The sequence below is a fragment of the Diaphorina citri genome, unplaced genomic scaffold (genome assembly GCF_000475195.1).
Source record: "Diaphorina citri unplaced genomic scaffold, Diaci psyllid genome assembly version 1.1 scaffold48108, whole genome shotgun sequence".
NCBI lineage: Eukaryota > Metazoa > Arthropoda > Insecta > Hemiptera > Psyllidae > Diaphorina > Diaphorina citri.
Window position 1 is genome coordinate 17,328 of NW_007425426.1, and position 5,839 is coordinate 23,166.

At 34.2% G+C, this 5,839-nt stretch overlaps 1 long non-coding RNA gene across 1 annotated transcript; it reads left to right on the plus strand.

The window, feature by feature from the left end:
- The first annotated feature begins 1,596 nt into the window (after positions 1–1,596).
- Positions 1,597–3,343, plus strand: LOC103523860. The gene is made up of 2 exons (XR_542088.3): positions 1,597–1,648; positions 1,966–3,343. It is a non-coding gene; the product is annotated as an uncharacterized LOC103523860 (long non-coding RNA).
- The last annotated feature ends 2,496 nt before the right edge of the window (positions 3,344–5,839 follow it).

A 5,839-nucleotide genomic window follows, 5' to 3' on the forward strand; every position in this document is an offset into this window, starting at 1 on the left:
GTCCTATTTATTTGAAAAATATATATATGAGAAGGTATCTCCCTTAACATTTTTGACGATCCCGGAACACAGGGCTTTCTCCTCTCTTTTCCTTCCGTTCCTATTCGTTCTTTCGGTCAAGGGTCTTGCTTGGAATAGAGAAATCCTTTTCTAAAGGCGGGGCCCACCCTTAGCTAGGCGTAGGATTGCGAACTTTCCGTCTGTGCATGGGAGTTCGATTGATCCGACCGGTTACATATAAGTTCAGGACTGGACTCTTCGCCTTTCTAAGTATTTATGCTTCCCGTAAAATCAGAGTGAAAAAAACCGTTTTCAAGAAAAACCAGCCGTTTTTCTTCGAAAAAAAAACCCAGCTTTTTCTCTGAGAAAAACCAGCCAATTCTTTCGCCCTTCTTTTGTAAATCTCTTTTTTGTGACTACAATATTGTTGAGCATAATCAACACCTCAATATTGTCTTTTTCTTTCGTTCACCTTTGTCAATCCTTACTTCGCTTCTTTTACACCGTATGCCATTTGAACTCACCTTCTCGTCTTCGAGTGCGTCACTTTAGGACGGTAAATTCTATTGTTTTTCTTTTTGAAAGCTCAATTTTAAAGGGAATTCCACTATAACAAGTTGTAAACAGGATTCCCATTTTGACGGGGAATTCCTATTGTATGCAGGAGAGAATTCATTTAAAAGGAGAACGAATTTCTACTATAACAGGGACAAAGAATTCCCTGTTAAAATGGGAGTTCTTTTGTCCCTGTTTCCTTACGGGTGCCATTCTGTACCAAAAACACAAGACCTTTTTAACGCGGAGTAAAAGGAACATTTTCAGCTCATTCTGGCAGTATAAACAAACGAATAAGTACCCCTTCCAGGACATGAAAACTGGAAGGGGTGTTTATTATTGGTATTTTAATTATCTTAAATAAATAAATGTCACACGTATTAGAGATTGAATTGAAAAAAAAAAAAAAAAAAAAATATATATAATTACCACCTACTGGAAGAAGACCAGATTTTTTGTTCAATAAATATGGGGGTGTGTAAAGATACCCTTCTTCTGGGTCCCTCGCTTAAACATCTCTCTCTGAATCGTGTGCCTGTTTGGTTGTGTGGTGTTTAATCCGGCTGAAAACTCCTACCCCCTCTCCAACCCACCCGTGGACAAGTGTGTGCTCATTGGACTTGAAAATTTTGGGGCGTAAGTTTGTTTTGTGTACACTTAACGCTTTTTTTTACCCCTCCTCACCCTAAACAAAAATCCGGCAATTTATTATCATAAATGGCTTTCACCAACCCTCTTTCAGCGCCCTACAGCCTGTTAAAACCTGTTAAACCTATTACAAATCAAAATGGAACTTAACAGGCCTTCTAAGGACTGATAAATTTATTGGTGAAAACGACCTAAATGTTATTATACTGTTCCCACTGCTTAGGTAAAAATTAAAATCAACAGAAAGAATACTACACGACGTGTTTAGACATAACTTTTTCTAATGCTAAAAATCAATTTCCTTTTTTTCCAATGCTGAAACACTTAATTTCCATTCTTTTGTTCTTTCTCTTTTTCAGTTTAATTATAATGTCCAAAATTCCAATGGCAACAACAACATTTTAAAAAATGACACTTATTTGAGTCTCTACCCTCTCATAATTTGGTAAGTATGACGGCATAAAATGACACTCAAGCCCGACGCTTTATTAAGAGTCCCAGGTTCGATCCTCGGAGTGACCGAAGAAAATAATTATGGTGGAAATATCGTAGAAAATGGTAACTCTTACCACGAATAATATTCATTGAAGATACGGTCAGAATATCGAATTCCTTTCGTAAGGACATAATTATTTTGATGGAAGACTCAGTAATTTTGTGAAGTTCCATGAAATAAAATGAAAATAATAGTAAAGTCAAGACATAATTATGCCAAATAAATGAAAATAAATGACTACCCCTTGTTTGATTCTATTCTTTCAGATTGAGAGCACAAAGGATCAAATCAATCTGTCAGTCGCATTTTTTTCCCGCCAAAAATTCCAAAATTCAAAAAACTCCAAAACTCTCAAAAACACAAAACCCTCTTACGAACTTTTATCGAATTTTTCTTTTGTTTTACATTATTATTTTATTTACAATTTAGGCTCTAGATTGGAACTACGTATATCAGGTTCGAACCCTGAAATATTTTAAGAGTAAAACGCCCTGTTTGATAAAAAGAAAATCTGCGCTTTACTTCTGTTCTTTGGTTATTATTCAGATTAGATTGAAATGGCTGCTGAAACCCTTCAAGATATAGAAACAAAAAGGTGAAAAAAAAACTTTAAATCAACAATGGATTTTGATAGTTCTTGGAACGTCAATATCCAGGGACTTAATTTTATAAATTAAGACTAAATTTGAATCCGAGTAATGTACACTTGCGCGGAGGAAAAAAAAACTTTCGAAAGTAACAGGTTTTCTCATTAGAAAGTATACGAATAACCAAGGAAAGTGTGAGTCAAAGAGCAGTACTTTCTATAGGACCAAACGACCAGCTGTCGAGGAATTGAGTATCTATGACGAGAAACGATTAGGAAATAGGTAAAGACGATTGTAAATCATTGAAAAGTTGTAACACGAACGATTGTACAGATTAGAAATTAGTTAACAACGAATGAAAGAAATTAGAAAATTAAACAAGAAAAGGAAGGAATTAGAAAGTCATAAAGAACAATTGTAATGGATGAGGAAATTGTCAAAGAAGATTGTAAACAATTGAAAGTTGTAAGCAACGCTTGAAAATGAGATAAAAAACGGGACAAAAACGAAAAGAAGTCATAAATATTAAAGTAATTCATAAAGATTAGTAAAATTCATAAACTATCATTCCATTAGAGGTCTGCCTTGCTTTTACCAGCAGACATCCCAAGGTCCGGTCGATCTTCATGAATGCAGTTTGGTCCGAAATAACTCAATGTCTATCAAAAAGACTCAAAAATTCAGCAGAAATTTTCGAAAATTCAGTCGCCAAAACAGATTAAGAACTGAATTACTATTTGTTAAATCATGAGACAATTTTCAAGTCTCGATTTTAGGCAGAATTTCATCAGCCTCCAAAAAAACAGTTGGAATCGAATGACTCAAATTTTAGGCAGAATTTTTATCAGCCTCCGAAAAAGAAACAGTTAGAAAAGAATGACTCAAATTGTGGGTGAAACACCTCAATAAAATAAATAAAAACACTTCTGTTTCATCAAGAGAATAAAAACAGATATCTAGTCATGGGGTCGGTGTAGTACTTCATTTGATTTTTCAAGTTATTCTTATTATTTAAGTTATTTTTATTTTTTAGTTAGTTGAAACTTTCATTGGAAAATGATAATAATTGTTAATAAAAAATCTGAAATAAAACGTTAAATTTGACCAAAAAAATTTATAAATTTGGAATTTTTTTGTGTGTTTCATTTTGCTTAGAGTTTAACATTTATGGCCGGTTTTACCACTGAGAGGTACCTACAGTGTCAAGGGTTTTTTTCGACGTCACCCATTTGATTTACACCGGACAGTATTTCTTGGAATTTGGATTCACTGAAAACTCTCTGTGGTGAAATTGGAATCAGACGATTTTGTGATGCAAGAACGTATGGTGGATTTCACCAATGACTTAATGAGAGCTTTAACTAATGGGAGAATTTCTCCTTTTTGGATCACTAAAAATAAAATCTCTTTTTTTGGATAGTTAAAAACTCCTTTTTATTTTATCAAAATATCCTTTTTGGATGTTTGAAAATTTTCCCATTAGTTAAATCTCTCATTAAGTTCATTGGTGAAATCCACCATTAGTATTTAAAATTAAAACAACACATTGGGTATAGCACTCAGTAATAATATATTGGTATTTTTTTTTCATGATTGAAGTAAATAAAACTTAATAAGACTATAAGGTTAATATTTAAATATAATATGGACTTATTGGATAACACTTAACCCTAGTTGGTACATGGGTGTATGGAGTTCAGATATTAACATTCAAGAGCACTAAGGAGTTTAAAGGGTTAATATTTCCCAACTACGATTCCTTTCCTAATTTTTTTTTCAAAAAAAAAAAAAAAAAAAAAAAAAAAAAAAAAAAAAAAAAACGACGGAATTGTTTGCTTTTGTGAAATGGATTCACTTTTTCTCCCATTTCTTAGATTAGTACCTTGACCAAAGCTTCGACCTTCACTGAAGAATTTGAGCCTGGTTTTTTTCTGCAAGGGTCGATGGTTCTGTATAAATTTTTCATGACATTGTGTATTTAAATAAGCAGGAGGTTCCAGGCTCCGTTGTGGACAGTGGACGCACTGGTGCGAAGGTCGATGGTCTCGGCGGGGATCGATGGTCCATGGTCTAGACTAGGGTCGATGGTCCATGGTCTAAACTAGGGTCGATGGTCCATGGTCTAGCTAGACTAGGGTCGATGGTCCATGGGTCTTTGGGTTCACTAGGAAATTATTCGCTATGAAAACTAATTTTTCCCTAAACTGATTTGAACGTTGTACTTTTTTTTGTATTTATACGTATTTTCAAATTGGTCTAAAGATTCTAAACTATTTATTTTTGTTACATTGTCTCTTTGGAAACTCCGATTTCACTTACACCCATGCAATTCAAATTAATCTATTTTGTGTAGGTAAAATGTATGAACGAGAATATTATCTTTGAAAACAAAAACCATACTTACCTAATTGAATACTTAAGCCTAATGTGAATAACGGGTAAGTAAGTAGAATTGGATGCAAACTGAAAAGAGTTCTTATTGAGGTCACGGACAAAAGGTCTAAAGTTCGACCTCTTTTAATAATGTACCGAGAAAAAATAATGATAAAACGGAAAGAAAAGAAAGTATTCCAGCAAGAGTAAACATACTTGGAGAAAAGAGGAAGAAGTAGAAGGAGGAGAAGAAGAAGAAGAAGAAGAAGAAGAAGAGGAGAAAGAGGAGTAAAGGAGAAGGGAGAGAAGGAGGGGGCGAAGGATAATGACAAAGGATCAGTTGGAGGAGGAGGAGAATGATGAACACAAATAGTAATACCTACTCTTACTTATCTTGATATGAGTTGCAACTTACAGGATGTAACTGATGGCCAAAAGTTTGGAGAAGACGAGGACGAGGAGAAGAAAAGAGAGGAGGAAGATAAGAAAGAGGAGACGAAAGGAGAAAAAGAAGAAGGACTTTCATATAAGAACCCAGGAGAGGCATGGGCAAATTCTAGGAACATTCAAGAACCAACCATTAAAGGAAGGAAAATCTTATCACTTGAAAAAAGCAAATAATAATAATAATAATAATAATAATAATAAAAAATCCCGTGCTCTGATTTTCTAGAACACCCTGTATATAAGCAGTATAAGGGCATTCAATCAGGGAAAACCCCTTGTGCTTATGTCTGTCAATTTATCTATATCATAGTATTAAGGTCTCTTCTTCTACTTCAGGGAATCCACTAGGTAAGTACTAACTAATATTAAGTACCTAATCAATAACATCTACGTGTTTTTAGTGGAAATGACGATTTACCTACTTAGTATCTACCTACGCCTATGGCTCAGATACAAAGTTATCAACTTTCAATTCAAACCTCTTATTTTCTCAAGTCAATATCTGACTTCTGAGAAACAGAAACAACAGATACCTATGTATCTGACTTTAACAAGTACTCGTATATCTAACTTAAGTAGTGCTTTATTTAGACTGCCAATACTGGACTGAGGCGTCCCCTTTTGCCAACAGTTTCAATGAAGTCTCGTTTACTGGATGAGTGCATTTTTATTTTTTGTCTATATTCATAACATGATTGTAAAATATTGCATAGATCGGAAGAGCGTCGTGTAG